Genomic DNA, 11,797 nt, shown 5'->3' with positions numbered 1-11,797 from the left:
AGTGTGCCTCCAATTAAATATTAGTGAATCATTTAAAAGTCCAATTATTTTCTAAATTTAATTGAATTAAAATCAAGACGTTTTTCATGCATCATATCATGTAAATGAATAAATTTAAAACCCTAATTATGTATGATTAAAAATTGAGTGGGAGCGGGGATTTTTATACATTGCCCCATGGCCTTCGTTATTAAAACCATTGTAATTAGATCTTCAAAAATAAGGCCCCACGCATGATTTGAAGAGTCTTAATATTACAAGAATGGTTGTCTCATGAAAATTAAAATATTAAATGTTCATTGTAATTAGATCTTTAAAAATAAGGCCCTACGCATGATTTAAAGAGTCTAGATTATAATGATAAGATATTTAATATTTTATTTTTCATTAGAGCATTAATAACGTTATACACTCAATCTAAAATCAATAGTGTTAGCTCCCCTACGGAGTGGTCTACACTAGGTGATTTTAGAAAGGCTAAACATAATCGGGAATCATTTCATATAGATAAACAAGGCATTGTCTTAAGAGATATGGAGATGATGGGATTTGCTCGCCAATAGCAATAATGAACTTCGCCAACCGAATAAGTTATTGACATATTGGTTATCCGATTTTTCATGCAGTGGTTAAGGGACCCACATACTATTTTAATGGAAGTGCTCGCCTAATAGTAAATGAATCTCAACAATAGTAATAATGAACTCCTCCAACAGGATAAGTTATTGACATATTGATTGGTTGATTTATTATGCTGCGACGTTGAGGGACCCGCATTAATTAAAATGTATTGTTCACCAATAATGATAATGATCTCTTATTCTATTTGAGATTTATTATATTGTGTGGTTAACAAAATCATTTTAATTTTAAATATGCATGATAGTGTTAATAATTCGCCTTGCATATTGTATGAATGCATTTATATTCATATTAATTATGTCTAATCTAGTTTATCTGCTTGCTAACATATTCAATGTATGTGGACCTCATTTATAATGACTGGAAAAGGAACTTAGATATTTTATTCACAACGTAAGGTTACAAAATGTATTTATTACTCCTATACCTAATCCTTTTACTTTGAGATACCGAATTTGACATTAATGATTTTAATAAATTAGATAAGGCAAATGATATGACTTGGTGCAATATTCTAGAGTTTATCTCGAATATGCTTTAAAGCTAACATTTGCATTATTTTATTTTCTTCAAGCATCATGTTAAATGTCAATGAGATGTTTTGGTGAGATTAGATAGAGCATATGCTTGAGTACTGTGTCAAATTTAAATACCATCAAGATAGCCCGAGGAACTCCAGTTTGATATCGGATTTTGAAAAATGATTGTTTATTACTTAAAAATTGAACTGGAGGTCAATAGGGCTGACTTAAATGGTAAGTTTCATATTGACATGATTATTGCCTTGTTACCAAAACTGGTTCGGCTCTTTCAGAGTAAACTAAATAAGGAATCAGTTTGAGTTCGCACTCACTGATATTCTTATAGAATTGGTAACAGATGAAGGGATAATCAAGAGTATGGACGTTCTTATCAATCTAACCTAGTCTATACCATCTTCTTCTAGGCTCAAGTGGACGGGTAAAATAAAGAAGAAGGATGATTATAGGACTAGGCTAGTACAAAACATGGGTATCCAAAAGGTTAAAGGGAATAAGGCAGTGTATGTTGAGGGTGAAGGAAATTGTTTCTTTTACCACTAACTAAGACACTAAAGGACGAACTGTCTAAGCAATGACGTGGCATAGGAAAATATATATTTAATCATTGAGCCATGTTATGTGGTTGTATCTATTAATTCCTAATGGATAGATTCTGGAGCCACTAAACATGTTTGCAATTCGTTGCAAGGATTTCAGGAATCCAGAAGCCTCGATGATATGGATATATATTTATCTTTTGACCTGATATCGAGGTTGTAGCTAAGTCAGTGGGAGTATTACATCTGAAATTAGAGAGTATGAAGATATTAGTATTAGAGAACTATCTTTATGCACAGAAGTTAGACGCTATCTAATTCTTGTTTCATTTGTGATTTATAAAAAACTGGATTGTTGTTTTGTAAAACTGGTTTTATAAAATTAAATAAATATGCGATTGCTTTTGGTGCATTGAAAGATGGTTAATATATTATAATCACAAGCTCTTAAGATTTGCAGGATGTAAAAACTAATGTTGAATCTTCTAGATTGAATGTTAAGAGAAAATTTGTTATTCTTGACTCATTGTATTTTTAGTGTCTATTTTTGGGTTGTAATCAATCAAAATGAGATTCAAAGATTGATCAAAGAAAGTTTATTACCTAGTGAGGCAAAGGAGCCTAAACCAAACTTGTGAATCCTGTTTTGAAGGATAGATAACTCTAAGGGCATAATCAGCCAAATGAAATAAACATAAAGGACAATTGGAGTCGGTACACACAGACACATGTGGTCTTATGAACATCCAAGCAAGATTATTCACGTTTTGGATAAATTTATCTGGTGCGACACAAGTCTTAAATTTTTGGTATATTCCGAAAGTGTCAAGACTGACGTGGAGTACAGATTAGGTAAACGTATCAAAACACTTCGATCTGATTGTGGATATGAGTATTTCTTGGGATAGTGCAAAGACTATATGGTCAATGAGGGTGCGGTGTACCAGGTTTTCCGCAATTGACGATAAATGGATTTAGGTGTCAAATAGGAATAACAGAATTCCGCTTAACATGGTTTGATCTATGATCTGTTATGCTACATTATCTTTTTCATTTTAGAGTTTAGCTGTGACGATATCAATGCACATTATGAATTGCATTCCATCTTAGTCTGTCTCAAGGATATCTTTTGAGCTGTGTTTTTGACTAAATCTTAATTTGAATCACATGCACATATGGGGTAGTCTTGTACATGTGCGTTTGATATGGACAAGTAAGTTGGAAATAGATTATACGCGTGATAAATTTGATAGCTACTCTAAAGACACAAGGATGGATTATTTTATGATCTCAATGATAAAAGTTGATTGTTTACACTCACTGTTTATCTATAGGAGGATCATATTATGAATTACATACCTAGTAGCATAATGTTAGAGAATATGGTATGAGTACTAGATGTACCACATATGAACACACTTATTATAGAGATTAAGAATTATAGATGAATTCCCTATTGATGCGTCAGCATCATCTAGTACACAGATTCCTGCATCGGTACATTGTGTAGTGGGAGGATTATCATCCAATCCGACAGAATCATGTTTTTAGGTAAGACCGTTATGGACATCCCTGTTAAACATGAGTTGGACCCAGTAAGCTACACGGAAGCGTGAACCGATATGGATACAGATTGTTTTGGCGAGTTACTATGAAATCAGAGTTGGAATCTATGTATTCTAATAAATTCTGCGATCTTGTAGAACTTTCTAGTAGGGTGATACCTATGGAAGGTAAGTTAATCTACAAAAAGATTTCAGAAGATTTCTTAGTGAATAAATCATGAGTGTACAAGGGAATGTCATTATTTTTCTGATTCTATATATATTGATGACATCCTACTCATTTAGAATGATGTGGAAGTTTTGTCATCAATAAAGAGGTAGTTGTTCAATTATTTTTAAATGAAGGATTTTCAAAATGTAAACTATATTCCTAGGATCAAGCTTTTGCAAGATCAGGTTAAAAGGAAAATAGGCTTATCTTAATAATCCTACATTGATAAAGTTTTGACCAAGTTTGGTATGCATAACTCAAAGAATGAGTTCTTGCTTTATTGATATGGATTGCTCTCTTTAGTAAATAGTTTTCCAAGACTAGCAGAGGAGATTGAGCAAATGAGACTGGAACTATATGCTTTGGCATATGGGAGTCTCATATATGCCATGGTCTATACCAAACAGGACATTCGCTACATTGTAGGGATAGTCAGATGATATCAGTCCAATCCTGGACTTGATAACTGGTCTGTTGTGAAAAATATCATTAAGTACCTAAGGAGAATCAATGATATCATACTCATTTATGGATGTGATGATACGGTCCTAGTCAAGTATGCTAGTTCTGATTTTCAATTAGAAGTAGATACTATGAGGTTCATGACTTAGTGTATGTTCACTCAATGGAAGGAAAATCAGTTAGTAGATTGTTAAGCAGATTTCAACTACTGATTTAAACCTGCAGGTGGAGTACATTGCAACCTTAAAGGCGGCAATGGAAGCCTTTTTGGTTTAATCTCACTGATTTAGAGGTTGTGGAGCATACTAACCTGCTTATCGAGCTATATTGTGACAATAGTGCAGAAGTAGTCCAAACCAATGACCCAAGGTTCCATAGAGGAACAAGATAAACTGAGAGGAAGTATCATGTTGTACATGATATTGTCTGGCAAGAAAATGTACTTGTGGCTAGAACATTGCATTGGAACACAACTTTGTTGATCCGTTAACAAAGGTGTTATGATCAAAAGTGTTGATCGTCACCTGGATAACATTGGAGTTAGATGCAATCCGAATTGGCTATGAGGGCAAGTGGGAGCTGTTGGGATTTATATGCCCTGGCATAGCAAATTCCCATTTAGATTATAGTGACATAAGTTCCTGACGTTTTTGAAATATTTATACTTTATACAATTGGTGAATTCAATGTATTATGTTTCGATTCATTATAGAATTGATAGTGTCCACTTGATTACAAGAGATATTTATATATGTATGTGATGGCGATCAATACATGAATATAAATAGTAATCATAAATTGTTCATAGTCGGTAATTATGGATGGACTCATAATTAATGAAGATTTGAACTGGATCCGCGTTAGGTTGAGATATATTGCGAGAGCCGTCGTATGCAATTGCTCCCTATCACCGTCATGGCATTTGGCTCTTAAGCATGAGAAAAGTATAGACTCTTTTATTAATTAATAATTACTTTGATTTGTTTAGCGGATTCTTCGGGATCCTTAGATCGACACTTTGGGTAGTTATGTAATTAATAGTTAGAGGGTTATGTTTTTAATATTTGCATCATTGCTACTTGTATTTATTTTATATTGATTATGGTTGATCACAAAGTAAATTCGAAGGCCTTCGTATGTTTTTAGACAAAATGATTTATTATATATTTATTTATTTAAATTATTATTTTTTGTCAAACAAATGTTTTATTGTGATCGAGCTAGAAATAATCAATGGTACCAAAATAAATATATTAATTAAGTAGTTGGATTAATAGCTTTATTTATCTGATAACTAATTATGCATAGAGGGGTCAAAGTGCAATATTGACTTAGAGGTTATTTATTATTTAATTGGAGTTCAATTAATTTCTTTTAGTGGAGTAGAAATTAATTTATGAATTAATTGAATTGGGTTCATGAACCGAGCCAATTATTAATTCATTGTAGCCAATAAAATAATAAGCCCAAATGATTCTCATTAATAACCCAACTTGATATTGGAATCATATTAGATTTGAGACATGTGAATTAGAGATTGAGAAGGATTTATTGTTTCCTTTTCCTTATCTTTATGTTGCCTATATATATACATGGTCTATGTATATTTTAGGGATGATTTTTATGAGAAGGAAAAAGGAATATATTTTCTCTCTCTAAAAAATTAGGGTTTATGTTCTCATCTAATGGAGGCTCCCACAAGCCTAGTTTTTCCAAGGTCATTCATGGAGACTTATGAGTGATTCCTAAAGGCAAAACAATTACCAAGAAGATGGAGATCCAAGGAGAATGTATCTTGGTAAGGGATCTACAATAAGTGAGAACATTCACTTTAGAGAAAAGAATTAAAGGTTTACTCAGACCTTTGATGTAAGTATTGAATCTATTAATTGAATGATACATCATATTTTATTTTTGCATAAAACTTGTCTCTATGTGATGAATCAAGATTTATGAATCAAAATCCCTCAAAAAGTTTTAAAACTTGTACGTTTCCCGACACAAGGAACAGTGATAATGTGGTGGAGAAAGAGTTACCACAGCAAAAGAAGAGATGAGCGATAGAAATGGAGAGGAGAGAGAGAAGCGGGAACGGAAAGAATAGAGAGAAACGGGAACAGAGAAAAAGAGAGGAGAGAGAGAAACGAAGGAGCGAGACATGGGAAGAGAGAGAATGCAGAGGAGATTGATCCATTGGTGACCCACTCAACCAAACTAGTCACCCAATAGTCATTAATTATTAGACAAGTTTGGGCTGGTTATTGAGTTTGGGTCTATTTTGTCACCCCTACTCTTGAGGTTTGTAAATTGTATTCTTGTATGATTTCTGTATACTTCATTTCAATAAAATAGTTAAATTTAATTATTAAACTTCTAACTAATTTATGTTAATATATTAGATTAACTTTTAAGTTTCGTAGGGACACATGAAGTGACATTTTAAGTCTCCGTAGGGACACATGCAGTGATGGACCCATGGATTTTTTTAAGTGATCATGTGATAATTGACCATATGCTTATTGCCTATTTGAATTGTATGAGATGACATGCTAAAGTTAAATTTATATGCTTATATTTTATGTGTATATACATGACCCTATGTGTTATTAAGTGTATGTGACATGTTGTTGATTATTGTGTTGCGAAAAAAAAAAAAAAAAAACATGTTTTAAATGATTTTGTTCCATGCCTTGTGTATTTAAAGTACCATAATTAAAATGTGAAAGCATGGTACATGTATTACACAAATTTCTCTTAAGTATGATGCGTGGTTTAAATGTAAATATGTGAAGAATTATGACATGGAAAGGCATATTGCATTCATGCATGACATTGGGCATGAAAAGGGAAAAATTTTGATTTGAAATGGAAAGAAAGAAAAAAAAAATGGTTTTGGGAAAAAGGTTTTTGACGAAAGGTTTGCGAAAAAAAACCGGTCGCCTAGGAGTTGCCTATAGAGCCGTGGCGTTAATGTGACCTAGAGGGAACTAGGGAGACTATCCTAGCGTGGTTGAGTTAACTAAGCCCCAAATGACGCCTTAGAGTTGCCTTATGGTCAGGAACAGTTAGCCAATCCTTCTCTCGTGCCGCCATGGAGCTGCCATGGGACGGTTTGCATTAACGGTTTGGAAATGATGACGGAAAAGGTTTTTTTTTTAAATGGGGAGCAACATTACATGATATTGCATTCCATAGTATGGCATTGTTCATTTATGACTTGGATTATTGTTGTTGATGTTGTGGTTATATTTTTTTTCCCGAAAATGGCATGATCCCGGTTCTTTTTCCTGTTCCTTCTTTGGATTTACGGGGTCACAAGAGGTGTGTCTTAGGCACCACCTACTGAGCAATTTGTTCACCCTTTATATTTAACATTTTTCAGGTCACGGGAAGGAAGTGGAGGACGACCCCCCTCCACAGGTCTTGATGGGTTAGTGGACTGCTTTTATATACTTTGTAGTTCGATCTTATTTAATTATTATTATTCTTTAATCTTTTATAAACCCTGGAATGATACGTATAATATGTATTGACATAGGAAAGGACAATAGTGTCCTTAGTTGACCTCGGGTTCGAGTAAAGACCCAGTTAGCGATTCGGATCCACATGTTCGGGTCGTGACAAACTTGGTATCAGAGCTTTAGGTTGGAAAACCTAAGGACGACAGGTAGGGTTGACCTAAGTGGGACTTGAGTTGATTTGGAAGTATTGACTGTTAAAGTGTTCAATGTTATTTGAGAAGCATATTATTTGTTTAATTGCTTTTGTGTTTACAGTTTTGAAAAGCATGCTTACTTGCTTATTTGCTTATGTGATCATATGTTTATGTGTTTAAAATAATGTATACTATTATCATGATAATGATTGAAACTATGTTGATTTTGATATGATGATAAGTATGAGGAGTATGTTAAGGGCAATCTGTGAGTACGGATTGTGCAAATGTGTAATATATGAAATGATGATAAGGATGGAAGGGATATTTAATTTCACATAATAATTTAATGGACTTATTGTTTAAAACTTATGTGATAGGACACGGTCATGTCAAAGGTTATACTTTGGTTATTGTGTGTATATATATATATATATATATAAGTATGCCTTATGTATATACATATATTCTTATGTGTATATACGGTCAAGCATAGGATGGTTGTGTGAGTTTTGACCTGAGTAGGCGAGGAGCTCGGTTACTCCAGGGTTGTTGGGTGCTAGTTCTTATTGAACAAGTGGCTTAGTCTTTTAGCTCGTGGATTAAGCTATATAATCATTTATTTTCTTATTGTATTTGTGCGGTGTTTGGAGCCCGACTTTAGAATGGGTTCGTATTTCACGGCACGGTGACTATGTTGTATGTGAGTTTCATGCATTGGTGTATGGGTTCTTGTAACCGTGGAGGTCAGGTGTGCGAGTGAGGGTTTTGCGGGAGAAAGGTATGACCTTAGGGAGTTAATGGTTGTGACTTGGGTCACGGTTAGGTGCGGAGGTTCTTTTCGAACCGGTCGTAGTAGCTGTGACAGAGGTTGTTTAAGTTACAAATGTAGTCTATGGGTTGTAGGTGTGTATTGTGGGTGTTCTGGTACAGTTCAAGGAAGTGTGTTGCGAGTAATTGACTCTTGGTGAGTCAATTACATTGCTAGGTTGATGAGCGAGTTTTTGGGTTGGCACCATTATTGAAAGAGTATTGAGGTGGTGTATAGTGATCAATTGTAGCTGTGTAGTGCAGGGTGGCACGATAAGGTAAATAGTATGTGGCCAATGGTATGCTTGGTCATTTACAGATGGGGGGATGGATGATAGGTATTGTGTACCAAATAGATTGTGTTCTATAATTTGGAAGTTGTGGGCTGGAGTTGTATTTCAAATTGTGCCTAAAGTATGAGGAAATTGTGCTGGTTATTTGAAGATTCAAGTGATAGACTGTTGATTGAAATGATTGGGACGAGGGTGATTCCGTAGGCCTACTTAGTAGCCCCATTTGACTTTTGCCGAGGCCGGGGGTGTTCTGAGGAACGGTGAAAAGGAGAAGTAGTGACGTTGCACCTGGCGTATGAAGTTTCTTGTTTAAATGCGTAGATTGCATAAAAAGGGTGGTTTGAGTAGCTAGTTAAGCATTAATGATTGATTGCATCATTAATGGTTTTGAGGTGACAGTTGGGTGTTGAACATTCTAGTTTTTATGCTCATTTTTTTGTTTTGAGGATTTGTCGACATGGCATTGCCATATGGATGTTCTTTTCTAGCGGTAAATAGTAGTCGTTGTGGGGAGTATCGAGAGTGGTGCTTATTCTATTATTATGATGGTGTATCTTAAGGATGTTGGAAGAAGAATTGCTTGATAGTGGTTTGATGGTCCGATGGGATGATAGGTTTGAACTGTTGATTTGGATGAATGGCAATGAAAGTGTTATGGTTTGATGTTTAGTGATAAGTAACGAAACAATTTAAGGCATTATCCGAATGTGGTTTAGGATTGTAAGTGTTATTGTATGATTGTCAGGTAGGCGATGAGATTGTGCGCCAATTGAGGTGATTGTGGTCGGCTTAGTCTTTAGAGCTAGTGAGAGCGGTGTTACCATGTAGACATCTTTTCCTTCTGAAGAGTCATTGGGTTGTTGTTACCAAGGTCATTAGTCTTGTGCGCACGGTGATCAAGGCAGTATCGCTTGGGTAGGTAAAGATGAAGTGGATGGTAAAGTGTCGATTTATGGCGTAGAGGTTGTCAGTTGGGGGTGACTGATTCTAGGTAGAACGGGACACGATGTCCGAAGGGCTGTGATTGTTTCTAGTGTTAGTGTGCCGTGAGTGTCGGTGCTCTTACCTAATTGGTTTTGGTTAGCAGGGGTATCGCGGTGTATCATATGCGAGGTTTCTGTGTTGATAAAGTGTGACGGTCCATTAGTGGCGAGTGATGCGACCCGAGCGTGTGCACAAAATAATGCACAACACTTTGGTTTTGGAAATGGTATCAAGCGGGCATCATAGTTTACATTTGTAAACCGCTAGACACTTATACTATGTAGTATGAAGTGAGAAGGGATCGAACCCAAGGGATTGAACACGTGTTGGGACTAAACTTGATTTTAATGCTAATTAGATTGTAAAAGAGAGAAGAGAAAGAGTGTGAGAGAAAAATATTTTGGTGGAGTGATTAAACTAAAATTCAATTAAAAGCATGAAAATAGAAATGACATTAAACTAAGAATTAAAGAGATAGGAAGAGAGTCTTAGGGTTAGGATTCACCACTAAGCCCATGCAATTAACCATATGCTTTCAATTAATGGGGAATTTATTAGTGTAATTATAGATGTGGTCACATTATCATCACAAATCACAATTGTAAGCATAGATTATCAACATCAAGAATGAATTGTTTACCTAATGACAATTAAACTAAAGTGTAAAACCCATTCAAGACTACGTCATAACCCACCATACACATTCACAAATGTATTGGATAAAAGCACACATCAATTAAGAGGATAATACTAATTGTAATTAGAAGTATGGATTAACATAATCAAGCACAAATTGCCTACTTTACTACAATTACCTAATGACAATAAGCCAATTTGTAGAACAACCCATCAAGATTAAGCCTTTATCCATCAAATTAATTTACAATTGTATCAACTAAGTCTCATGCTATGGCCATCACTAAACACAACTAAAAGAAGTATCTAGTGTAGAGTATAATTCTAAATCAATCACACATAGACATGCAATTTTCATATAGAATTAATGGAAGAATTAATTTTCAAACATCTAATGAAGAATAAAATCCCTAATTAATCATATATAGACATACAATCAACTTGGAGATTTCAATGGAAGAATTAATCAATACAAGCCCTAATTTGTCAAATCAAGCATGTATATATAAATAAATCACAAGGCCAAATATTTAATTACAACTTAATAATTCCCCAAGAAAAGAAAAACAAAGGTTTAGGTTACATGAACTTAGGGCTCATCCAAGCCCTAAGTGAAGAATTAGCTCATGGAGAAGATGATCATGGTGTCAACAAGCTCCATCTCCATCTTTTGGCTCCCTCTTCTTCTTCCTTCAATTGTAGACAAAGTCTCTGCAAGAAATGTTCTTCAAACCCCCCCTTTTCCTTTTTCCCAGAGAGAACATAATATCACGGTACAGAAAAAAATAATAAAACTTAATTCTTAAATAATAAATCACTAAACTAATAAATACTAACCCTAAAAACAATGGGCCTCACTGGGCTAAGTAATAAACCTATTAAAGCCCACTAGGTTACAAAATAAGCCCAAACATTAAAATAAAAATATGCAATGTTGCCAAGTCCTGGGGGATCGATCCCCCACCCTGGGGATCGATCCCCCCAGAGTTGACAAATTCCTTTAAGCCTTATTCAGCTCCATTTTTGCCCCGGGCTATTTGGTTTGATTCTCCATCTTTGGGAACATCATCAAAGGCCCGAAATTGACCGCTTTATGCCATTGTCTGAAAATCTTTGCTTAACTCCAAAAAGGCTTAATTGGACCGTTCTTAGCTCATTTTAACTTTATTGCCCTGAAATACACATAAACATAAATTAGGACTAAAACATAAAATTAAGATAGATGCAAAGACTGAAATACCTTAGCTTAGGTGCTGAAACGTGCAACATTTAAGCACTTATCACGCCCCCAAACTTAGATATTGCTAGTCCCTAGTAATAAACTACAGCATGGAAATGAAACAAACATATATACAATTATGAACTAATAAAGCAAATAAAGATAACACCACTTTCATAGGGATCACGGTTGCATTTAGCATATGCAACAAGCCTTTTAAAACCTCTAGGTTACCCCTAGTG

The sequence above is a fragment of the Cornus florida genome, unplaced genomic scaffold (assembly GCF_030987335.1).
Source record: "Cornus florida cultivar Cherokee Brave unplaced genomic scaffold, ASM3098733v1 CherokeeBrave_3.0.0_Hap2_Chr03, whole genome shotgun sequence".
NCBI classification, from domain to species: domain Eukaryota; kingdom Viridiplantae; phylum Streptophyta; class Magnoliopsida; order Cornales; family Cornaceae; genus Cornus; species Cornus florida.
This window is presented reverse-complemented; position numbering follows the sequence as displayed.